Here is a 12995-nt window from a genome sequence, read left to right as displayed (position 1 = left end):
CACTTCATTGATATCATCTCCTTCATCTTTTGTTTCTAAAGACTCTTTTCCTCCTCCCTCCTCCTCAAGTTGTATTCATATCCGTAAAACATTCACCTCTAGGGATTTGTCAGATCAATCGGGTCCCCATGAACCATATAATCTTCAACCCCGGAATGGGAAGGGGGATACCCTGGGTTGTGTTGGAGGTCTTGGAACACTTTCCCTGGCTAAATTTGGAGGAAAATCACGAGGTTGAAAATCTTATATGACTAGGGCGAAACATAAGGCCAATCAAGAAGTTGTAGATGGTAAATAGAAGTCAATTTAAGGGGTTCTTAGAGCTTGGAAAACCCCAGAACTTGTGACCTCATGATCCTTTTATCCTTTAACTACAAGGGCATGGCCAACCCGTCTAAAAAGTTGGCCCTGAGGATTCTGGTGAACTTAGTAAATATGGATGTGATCTTTCTACAAGAAACTTTAGAAGAAGGGGACCTGATTAAGAACGTTATGGAATACGTCTTCCCTGGTTAGTGGTTTGTAGCTTCAGATGCTAAAGGTAGATCTAGAGATTTTGCTTGGGTCTAAATGTAAATACCATAAAGATTTTGGGATCCTAGGGGGCATATATGATCTTAGGAGCAAACATATATTCTATCGATCTAGATAAGGAACTAAAAATAGTAAATATCTTTATGGGATGGTTTAATGTATAGAGATTTCAAGAGAGTGGATAACTTGGTTGTTGGGGTTGATTTAAATTTCTCCCTAGGAGTTTCAGAAGTTTGGGGTCCTCATTCGTACTCAGATGCTCAAGCTAGATATTTAAGACATTTAATAAAGGCCCATAAGCTCGATGATGTGGATTTGATTAAAATGCGTCCTACATGGAGAAATAAATGATTTGGTGATGATAAGGTGGCTAAAATGATATATTTCTTTATTATGGTGGAGGCAATCATAGAGAGGACTTCACTATTTTGACAATGGATACAAACAGGTGGGGAATCTTATCATCACCCCATTTTCACTGAACTCAGATGGGATAAGAACAAGCTCGGGAGCTCGTTTAAATGCAATTCCTCCATGTTGAAAGATGAGTCATTCCACGAATCAGTTTTTGAGAACTAGGCTCCCATTGATCCAAATCAGGAAGGATCGAGGGTTGAATAGTTTGCAGTGAATTTGAAGAAAGTAAAAAAGGAAACAGTTCAATAGGCTTCTTAGAAAAGAAAAAGTATGCATAATCCATTAGAATAGTGGAGAGGGAACTAGATAGCTTGGAGGATTCTGAAGGGGGAGGATATAACACAGAAAAAGCCAAGCAAAGGATTGTGTCCCTTGAAAAGGAAAGAAGAAGAATTTTGGGAGAAGAAGAGTGGAGACAAAAGAGTTGAGCGACATGGTCTCAAAGTGGTGAAGATAACACAAAATTCTTTCATTTCCAAGGTTTGCAAGGTTCAAAACATTATATGGGAGTTGGAAGATCAGGTAGGTGGTAGAGTTTCATATTTTGAGGATCTAATAAGGCTTAGAGTCAGTCTTTCAATACTCTATTCAAGGCCCCAAGGGAAGTGATTATATTTGTGTTGACGGTGTTGGATACCACCAACATAGAAGGGATCTCCCCAATATGAGGTCCCAATTATACCTCATACTGTTTGGTGTAGGAGTCCCATTCGGAATACAACCTGACTACCGTTTACTTAAAGATATGCCTTGGATTTAGCTATTAGCACAAGAGAGAAGCATGTATGTGCTTTTAAATGAGCAAGAGAGTGTGCCTTGTGAATGTTTTATTGCAAATGTATCAAGGTTCTTTCACTCCAAAGCAAAAAGAAATTGAGCCTCTAAGAGATAAGTAATAGTATTATCCTAATGGAGACACACATGAATGAGAAAGACTTATCTAACATCAACAGAAATAGTTCACATAGATGTGATGATCATTATAAACATTACAACACATTTCCAATAAGTTAAGCACCGAAGTCACCAAAATAGTTCAATTACTCCAGTACATGTGAAATAAAACATGAATCATAAACATCTAAAGAGTAGTCTTAGAAACATCCACAATCCATGTGTGAAAATGTGTTGGCCTAAAAGACTTCGATATTAAGCAAAATTTCCAAGATACATAAATATAATGAACATCACTAGCTCCAATAGTGGAGCATTAGAGCCACTACTTACTCCCCAAAAGTACTAACTCTATCTCTATAATGCCTTGTGGAAGAAGCCAAGGTTAAAAGTCCTTTACATGAGTAATGAGGATCCTTTTATAACTTGAGGCATGACCTTTCACATCCCTATGACTCTTGACTTTCCAACTCCTAGTGACCTTTAGACTTCTACAACCTTTGGACTTCCAAATGAATTTTGGAATTACATATGACTCTTGGTATTGCATGTCCTTTGGACTTCCATGACTCTTTTGTCCATAAATAACTCTTGGAATTCCACTTATTTGTCTCTATACTGATTAGATCATTACATCATAACTTCCACATCATCATATGATGAAGACATGACATCCCACTATCCTTGATGACTAGGATTGATAGTGACTGATGACATCGACTTTCTTCAATGGTGACATGGTTGTCACTCGTGTCTTTGTTCTTCATGCAACTTATGATCATTGATGCCTTCATCCTCCAAAGGGTCTTTGATATTGGAGACTTTAGGGTGCTTCAATCATCAAGCTTTCAATGTATTCTTTATTCTTAGATGCTTCCTTTTTTTGCCTTCTTTGTCGTATCTTTTGCATGTGTGCTACCATGCTACTCCTGGAATACCTATAACTGCAATCACTTATGACATGCAACCATCAGCTTGAAAATCTCCTATTCTAACATGTTTTATGTATATTTTATGTTCATGCCTTCATAGTGCACTTGGGAAAATAAATAAGAGCTTATGGGTGCAAGGGCACACTTCGAAAGGCTAAAGGGATGAAGGGGAGAGGCTTCAGGGCATCGACATGTGCTCATGAACTCAAGAGGAAGAGGCAATCAAGTCAGGGCACATGGTGCAAGTTCAAAGGAAGAAGGAGGAGGCTTCAAGCTTCCTGAGTGTGTTGTACGCTCAAGGGAGAGAAGGAGGGTGTAGGGCACACTCCTAAAGTTTGAAGGAGGAGGCTTTAGGCCTTTGGGGTGTGCTCATGCTCTCAAGAGGCCCAGGAGGATGCATGGCACAAGTCTAAAGGCTAAAGGATGAAGCTTTGTGCCTTCGAAGTGTTCTCATGTGCTCAAAGAGTCAAGAGAGATCAGGGTGCATTGTAGAAGGTTGAAGGATGGAGCTTAAGGTCTTCGAGGTGTGCTCATGTTCTCAAGGAGGGTGCATTCCTTCGGGTCGAAGGAGTGTGCTCAAAGGAAGACTTGGTTTCTGGAAGGGCACAACTCAAAACAAGGAAGGGGAAAGGGCTTAAGGAGCGCGCTTTGCGCTCTTGGAGGGTGCATGGCACACTTCTGAACAATGAAGGATTCCTGATCAAACCTTCATAGTGCACTCATGCACTCTTTCCTTTAATGGGTTTGCTTTGAAACCAAAAATTGTCTAAGTCTGGAAGATACGACAAGGTGCGAACATGATGAATTTAAACATAAAAATGAAGTGCGACATGTATCAACTTATCAAGAAAACTTAAACATGCTTGAACAATGATAAGTAAACATAAAGATGCCACTTTACAAGCATTCCCCAAGTACAATAGGTGAAGTGTGTGTGACTGTGACTAAAAAGTGTGGTTTTACAACAACAAAAGAATTATGACCATGAAATGCACTAAAGATGTTCTAATCAATGCGATGACACTTGTGAACACTCAAGAACACTTGAAACACATATATTAACTTTAAACGACACTTGACGACCAAGGCGACACTAGATATTATGGTAAGATAGGATCCAAAATTTGAATGTAGAAAATTTTGGAGGGTGTTGTAGTAGTGACAACACTTGGCGATGCACTAGGCGAGCTTCAACTTCTCTGTCTAGGAATAAATTTCAGTTAAAAGGGTCAAATCTAAGTATTGATTCACCAGTTGGATTGCTTTGACTTTCCCCTTTCGACCCGATTATACACATAATACCTCGCTTTCTTCTACTTGGTTGAACACACAAAAGGTACACCATATACAAATTGTTTCAATCCAAGAGAGGGTAATGTGTGTGCCAATTTTATGATATTAAATGTATGTGTTTTCATCTCTGGTGTTGCTCCACTGCCAGCAGGCCTAGATAGTACCCCAACAGAGTCACTTCAAGAGAAAAAAATGTTGCTTCATTACCAGCAAGCCTTGACAGTAACCCGACGAAATCACTTTCTTCACCTCCCTACGCAGGAAGCCTTTCTCTTCTTTCACCCTTTATTTATTTATTTAATACGATTGTACATAGACACTTATTATTTTCAATGGGCAGAAGAGGGATGCTGACATATTAAGAGCATAGGAGGTTGCTCCTTCATAGGAGTATTTTAATACCTCTTATATTGGTTTGCTCGCTTTAGATCCCCCCCTTATCCTTTCTCCACAAGATTGGACAAGCATTAACACACAAGTAGATTTACACCAAGTTGAGTATTTTAGATTCTAGCATAGGCACAGATCTAGTAGGTTCCCTCAAGGTTCCCCTTTTGGACATATCATATTTTTCATTTGGGCTTAGCTCAACCTATGGCATTTTCCCAAACAAAGAAGGAGAAAAAACAGAAAGCCAAGTGTTATGGCTATCATACTTCTTTTTATTCCACCACAAAGTCCTTTTGTGCCATGCACTTTTACACAAGGTCTTACCTATGTACAATGATCAAGACACAACAAGACAGGACATGACTAACACAACACATCTACAACCAACACTAATGAAAAAGAAAATAAAAGGGACAAACTTTATAGGAAGCACAGCTTGTAGATGCTATTGAAAATAATGCTTCAAATATTGGTCATTTACGAGAAGGGGGTCGATCCTCGCATCTAAAGATTTTAGCTTAAACATTTTATGATTGAGATTTTCGTCGATGGTGAAGGGTCCAATCCACAAAGGTTGGAACTTTGTGTGTTTTCCTTTCTCTTCATGGGGTTTATCCCACTTCAATACTAGGTCACCCACATCGAAACTCTTTTTCCCCATGGATTTCTTATCAAACCAACGCTTAACATGGTTTTGGTGAATAAAAAAGATCTCTTTGGCTTTGAGCCTTTCTTCCTTGAGTTTGAGTAAAGTGTTTATCCTACTTTGAACAAGAAGGCAAGGTTACCTTGGGACACTTGGGAGAGTTACAAGGCTAGGAGATACAGGTTCGGGGGCAAGATAACTTCTTTATCATAAACTAGAAAGTACAACGAGGTCATAAGGGAAGGATTAGGAGTTATATGGTCAGATAATTCATTGGTCAAAGCATTGTGCTATTTCCTTTGCTTAGAGAAGATGGTTTCTTGATTATGCAGATAATATTTTTATTCATCAGTTTAGCCAAACCATTTCCCCATGGGTAATAATTATATGCATGCTTTAATATAATTCCATTTTCTAATGCAAATTCATAAAGTTTCAATGATGAAAAGTAAGTCGCATTATCAAAGACAAGTGATGTTGGAATGCCAAACCTGGTTATAATGTTTTATCACAACAAGTGGATGATTTCATGGTCATTTACTTGTCTCAAGGGAACTGTGTATGGCCACCGAGTGAAATAATCTGTCGTCTTCAGAAAATATCAGTGTTGCTTTGATGAGTGAGGAAATATTTCTACGATAACATCTAGGCCCCACTATCCGAAAGGTTCCTCAATTGCTATTGGTAGCGGTGGATCGGTTGACCTTTGATCATGACCGACACATCTCTGAAAAGTTGGGCACTTGCAGACATAAGCGTGATCATATTTGAATAGAGTGGGCCAATAATAACCAGCCCTCATGACATTATGCGTTGTTGTGTCACTCACATACTGACCACCTATTGGTCCATTGTGAAAATCTTTAAGTACCTTTTCTATATCCTGTGGCTCTCGACACCTTAGCAAGACATTGTTATGGGGATTTTTGAAAAGAAATCCATGAACTAGCTGGTAGGATAAAGATTTTAAGTGAATTGTCCTCTTTTGTTTATTTGATAAGTGCGTGTGCAAGGTGGCATTCTCTAGAAATTTTTGTATGCTAGTATACCATGGTGTTGAAGATGTGGACTGAGGAACATGTTCAACATTGTACATTTCTATATCCTGCTCCCAACCTAAAATATCTTGCACAAGAGCATATTTTGCTTCAATTGTTAGCTTACAAAGGCCATGACCCTTTATGGTATGAATTGGTTCCATATCATATTCTTGTAAGTAGGTCATCTAATTTTCCCTCTTCTCACCCAGATCCTGCTGCATGAAGAGTGTTCTTACTGCTAGATGAGGCACACATATGATTGTGTGAGCTTTTAAAAGATAGGGCATGAAATATTTAACTGCCTTGTATACAACATATTATGTTTTTTTGTCAATGGAAAGATAATTTAATTTTGACCCCTGTAGGTCGGCGTTCATAAAAGGGATAGGCCACTCATTCCCTTTAGTGCCCTTTTGAGTCAATATGATGACATTATAAGAATCTAGAGCAAATGTATAAAGCAGGAAATCTTTGCCATAGTCTAGACTGAATAACGTGGGTGCATCAACAATAGCTTGCTTGATTTGAGCGAAAGCATCCTTTTTCCATTTGTCCCATTTGTATGTCGTGTCTTGCTTAATCATATCTTGTAAAGGCTTAACTATCTGAGAGTAATCAAAGATGAATTTTCTCAAGAAATTGATCTTTCCTAAGAAATATTGCATAGCCTTCTTGTTCACTGGGAACGGGATTTGTTTAATAGCTTTGACCCTATCGGGATCAACTTTAATTCCGCTCTTTGCAATAATGTGCCCTAAGAGAGTTCCTTCTGACACACCAAAGATGTTTTTGTTGGGATTAAGAGAAATCCCATATTTGCGTCACTGCTCAAATATTTGTTTTAGATGACGTACCTGATCTAACCTTTTCTTGGAAAACACAGTAACATCATCTAAATAAACAACTATGATCTGACCAATAAGGCCTCAGAAAGTGATGTCCATCGCTCTTTGAAATGCAACACCAATGTTAATAAGCCCAAATGTCATTCTATTGAAAGCAAATGTTCCCCATTTGGTCTTGAAGGTAGTTTTCAATTGATCAGGGTCTGCTACTAGCACTTGATTGTAACAAGAAAAACCATCTAGTAGCAAGAACATCTTAGACCCGTATACTGTCTGGAGGATCTGTTCTGTGGATGGAACTGGATAATTATCTTTATTAGATCCATGGTTGAGATTGCAGAAATCTATGCATAAACTTATTTTACCGAACTTCTTTATGATTGGGACCACATTTGAAACCCAAGTGGAGTGTCCGACTTTAAAAATAATCTGAGCATCAAATAGCTTTCTAAATTCCTTTTGTATGAGGGGTTCCAACGTTGGATGAACTTTCCTTAGTTTCAGCTAGAAAGGTTTTACCCCTTCTTTTATTAGAATCACGTGTGGGATAATATGAGTATCATATGTCTTTAAATCATCGTATGTTCATGTAAACACATCACGGTACTATTTGAATAAGTGGATAAATGCATGTCGTTCTTGTGGAGAACAACATGTACCGAGGTTCACATACTTCAGATCTTCTTGAGTTCCTAGATTGACTTGTTCAGATGATAACTTTGAACTCTAAGTCTTTGTATTGATTGGTCCTCTAAATCGGTTTTGTAGGTCATATAACTTCTTCAGGGACACCACACCTTTAGGCATAGTGTTTCCGTTCTTTGCATTAGATGCATTCTATAAAGCCTTTTCGTGCTCATCCTTTTTTATGGAAACATCTTTGAATGCATCCACATTAGCCATAAAATGCAGAGTATGTTGGTCATCACTGAAAACACAGAAATTAGTGATGTTGTCAGGCACAGGTGGTTTATACAATGGCGATATCTAAGTGAATGCATTTGGTAATGCATCTGTTGCAGCATTTTTAAGCCTAGGAACAAAAATGATATTAAAAGCCAAATGCCATACCTCTTGCTGGTAGTTTTTAAGATTCTGTGAAACACAATGAATAGTATCTCGTACCTAATAAGTAACCACCTGATTGAGTCACCAATTACCTTGAGATTCTCTACCTTCAGACTGATGGATTTCTTTAATCCAAGTATGAGTGATTCATATTTGGCAATATTATTGGTACACTCGAAATCCAAACGACATGAAAATATATGCTTCTTATTACATGGGTCTATAATTACGCAACCTACTCCAGATCCATCCTGCATCTTTGAAACATCAAAATATAAAGTCCAAATATTATTAGCTACTAAGTTGCTTCATACACTATTATTACTATTACTGTGTACATCTATATTACAAGATTCATTTGCACCAACTGAAGCTCAAGAAAGGAGCTCCAACTGTGTATATGGTAGGATGGGTGATGGCTGCGCTTGATAACACCTGTGGTCAGTTTCAAGGAAACAATTTCAAAATATTAGACCAGCAAAGGCAATAGGCTCATTATGGTCCTCAAGTGGTGTCACAATGTATTTCATGTATGGCTCACTTTCCACTCGAATTTGGTTATTCTTGCCCTCATATGAAAGCCATACATGTGACCAGTCTATAGAAAAATAGCCTTGTAGCTTACTAGACCAATATCTAGTTAGGAGTATGCCATAGGCTTCTGGGATGTCCACAATTACAATATTTATAAATTGGCGAACTCATTGATCAGATGATAATCAAATAAAAACTTTATTGAGTTCACCAATAGCTTGGACAAGAGACTTGTCCAGCTCAATGATTTGTGCATCGCTTTTGTCCCATTTAGCATTTATTTTATTGGCAACAAATAATGGCGTTACATTTACATATGTATCAATTGCCAATATAATGGCATTACATTTACATATGTACGATAATTGACTAAGCAATTATGGACATTGTAATTGAAAATTTCAAACGATAAAAAAAATGGAGGGCAAAGAGTGTTAGATTCTAATGTTACAACATTAACTACATATTCAAGGGAGCTAAACGACTTATCAGAAACTTTATGAGAGGTATAATATTTATCACCAGGTGAAGGTTTTGAAAAGGCTTGGACTAGCAGTTCACATTAGCTTACTATCTTCGCGAGCTCAAAGATGGAAATATTGGCTCGATCTCTCTTCAAATCTTCAACTATGTTATACTCAATTGTCTCACCTTTAGTAGGTAGTGTTGAAGTGTCTGGAGGAGTGGCTTTGTTTGAAACTTATGGAGTGATTAACTTACTTTTTCTACAATAGGAAGTGTTCTTGGAAGTGGTTATATTTCCAGACTTACTTTGTGCATTTTGAGCAGGATTTACCGGTGGTGAGATCCGTCTTAATAATTGTTCCTTCAATTTCTGTTTCGTTGCCTCCTATTCAGAAATGGGCCCTTTGTTCCTTAAACTATATTGACCATTTTTCTTTTAAGGAGGGGCTTCACTCTGTGGTGGTTCTTCAACACTTTTCTTGTCAGCATTAAGGATACAATCAAAATCATTCACTGCATGTCCAATACCGATACTTTCTTCAGCCATTGTAGGTTCTTCTATTTCATCTGTTTGTTCTGGCTACTCATCTACTAATAAGGAATCCACAATGTGTGTGGCCAGAGCATTCATGTTGTGGTTCCACTGTGGGCATGTATTTTTTGAATGATATTCCTGATGGAAAGAGCAATAGTTGTCCATACCCATACTTTCTATATTCAACACAACATTTGAACTCTAGGCAGACTTGGCGAGCTGATTATTATTGTTATTATTATTATTCCTTCGAAACAATAAAGACTTGGGAGACTTGCTGCTAGTAGAAGTCTCACTTAACCTTCTCTTTAATTCTTAATCTCATTGGTAGGTGTTTTTACTGTCCTAGTCAAGCTTTCAATATCTGACAAGTCCTTTTCTTTAGCCTTACTTGAAGAAGGTTGAGACTTCCTACTGGTCTCCTTGGAGTCCTTTGATTCATCGTCATCAGTAATACCTCAAATAGCATGCAAGTCTTTCTCGACGACAATTGCTTTTGCAAAGTTTAGTGGCAATGTTTACTTTGCAGCTCTTTTCACGAATGAGGAAATGTTAGTGGGGAAAGAAGTTGTGTAATAATCAATAGTAATTAAATCGTGTAGTTGCGTAACTGGGGGAAACTTGTTCAATATGTGAATGAAATTTTGATTAAAATCTTTCACTTTCTCATTTTCCCCCATCTTAATGTTTTCGAGCTCTTTCAGTAACATGGCGGGAGTCTTGTCATCAACAAATTTCTCCAGAAATAACTTCTTAAACTCCCCCCAATTGTGGACTGAATTGATAGGAACAACATAGTACCATGCTATTGCTCTACCCTCTAATGCAAAAGGCAAAAACCTGCAAGAAACATCATCATACCTTACTTTCAACATCCATATATGCATGTAGAAATCGTCGATGTAATATTCTTCCTTTATCTTCCTATCTAGATAAAACTTTGATAACAAATTTCCCGGGTGTATGGGCATCTTATGAAGATTATCCAGAAGAGCGAGAGGCCCTCAGGCCATCCAATCCAAGAACTTGTTAGCCATGTCTTTGTCTCTTGGGTCCTCCTCATTTTCAAAGTATGAGGATCCTTCTCTATGACTGTCTAAACCATCATTGAACTTAAAAACATTGTTAGAGTGAACAATATCTCCCTTGTACCCTTCGTTAATAGGTGGAAGTGGATCTTGCTGCACCGTGTCTTCAGAGGATTCCAATAACTCTTCAAGAGTGGAAAAAAATATTCCATAATCAAAACTAATATACCAGTACAAGTTGTTTCTTTCTTCTTCGGATGATGCAGGAGATTCTGAGCAATAGGGAGCAAACCAATAGCTTTTGCAAACTGAGAGGTTATAGGTCGAAGTTCCCTAAGTTGTTTGTAGGTAACCTCATACGACAACTCTAGACCAGGTTAAGAAGACCCTCTACTTCGGGAATAAGAGTCAGAATGCTGCTCAGAATGTTGCTACCTTGTCTAGAAGATGAATGGTTAGGGTATGTGGAGTTATCAGCCATAAAAACCGGTTTCCATCCCTTTAGCGCCAGAATGTTGATGGTACTCGATATCGCCAACATACAGGGGATCTCCCCGATATGAGGTCCTAATTAGACCTCACACCGTTTGGTGTAGGAGTCCCATCCGTAATACAACTTGGCTACTATTTACTTAAATAGATGTCTTGGCTTTAGTTGTTAGCACGAGAGAGAATCACATATGTGTTTTTGAATGAGCAAGAGAGTGTGCTTTGTGAATGTTTGATTGCAGATGTATCAAGGTTATTTCACTACATATGGAAAAGAAAGTGAGCCTCTAAGAGAGAAGTAATAATATTACCCTAATGGAGACACACATGAATGAGAAAGACTCATCTAACATTAAGCGAAATAGTTCACATAGATGCGGCAATTGTTATAAACATTACAACACATTTCCAATAAGTTAAGCACCAAAGTCACCAAAATAGTTTAATTACTCCAGTACATGTGAAAGCAAACATGAATCATAAACATCCAAAGAGTAGTCTTAGAAACATCCACAATCCATGTGTGAAAATGTGTTGGCATGAAAGGCTTTGATATTAAGCAAAAGTTCCAAGATACATAAATACAATGAACATCACTAGCTCCAATAGTGCAGCGTTAGAGCCATTACGCGCTCCCCAAAAGTACTAACTCTATCTCTTTAATGCCTTGTGGGAGAAGCCAAGGTCAAAAGTATTTTACATGAGTAATGAGGATCCTTTTATAACTTGAGGCATGACCTTTCACATCCCCATGACTCTTGAATTTCCAACTCATAATGACCTTTGGACTTCTACAACCTTCGGACTTCCAAATGACTTTTGGAATTACATATGACTCTTGGTATGGCATGTCCTTTAGACTTCCATGACACTTTTGTCCATACATGTCTCTTGGACTTCCACTTATTTTTCTTTACAATGATTACATCATAACATCATAACTTCCACATCATCATGTGATGAATACATGACATGTCAGTGTACTTGATGAATGGGATTGATAGTGACCGATGACATGGACTTTATTCAATGGTGACATGGTTGTCACCCGTGTCTTTGTTCTTCATGCAACTTCTGCTCATTGATGCCTTCACCCTCTAAAGGGTATTTGATCTTAGAGTCTTTAGGGTGCTTTGATCATGAAGCTTTCAATGTGTTATGTATTCTTCGATGCTTCCTTTATTTGCCTTCTATGCCTGATCTTCTGCATGCATGCTTGTCGTGCTTCTCCTGGAATACCTATAACTGCAATCACTCATGACAAGTAGCCATCAATCTACAAATCTCTTATTCTAACATGTTTTATGTAGATTTTTTGTTTGTGCCTTCATAGTGCGCTTGGGAAAAGCAAGAAGAGATTTTGGGCATAAGTGCACACTTCAAAAGGTTGAAGGGATGAAGGGGAGAGGCTTCAAGGCTTTGGAATGTGTTCATGCACTCAAGAGGAAGAGGAAATCAAGGTTGGGTGCATGGTGTGAGTCTAAAAGGACAAAGGAGGAGATTTCATGCTTCTCGAGTGCGTTGTGTGCTCAAGGGAGAGAAGGAGGGCGTAGGGCACACTCCTGAAGGCTGAAGGAGGAGGCTTTAGGCCTTTAGGGTGTGCTCATGTGCTCAAGAGGACCAGGAGGGCACATGGCGCAAGTCTGAAGGCTAAAGGATGAAGATTTGTGCCTTCAAAGTGAGCTCATGCACTCAAAGGGTCAAGAGGGTGCATGGCGCATTGTGGAAGGCTAAAGGATGGAGCTTAAGGCCTTTGAGGTGTGCTCATACACTTAAAGAGGGCGTATTCCTTCGGGTCGAAGGAGTCTGCTTACAGAAAGACTTGGTTTTTAAGAGGAAATCGTTCAAAATAAGGGGAAAAGGCTTAAGGAGTGTGCTTTGCGCT

The sequence above is a fragment of the Pinus tabuliformis genome, chromosome J (assembly GCF_031772625.1).
Source record: "Pinus tabuliformis cultivar Carrire ecotype Pingquan chromosome J, CPIR1, whole genome shotgun sequence".
NCBI lineage: Eukaryota > Viridiplantae > Streptophyta > Pinopsida > Pinales > Pinaceae > Pinus > Pinus tabuliformis.
The sequence above is the reverse complement of the archived record's forward strand: the minus strand, read 5'-3'. Positions refer to the sequence as shown.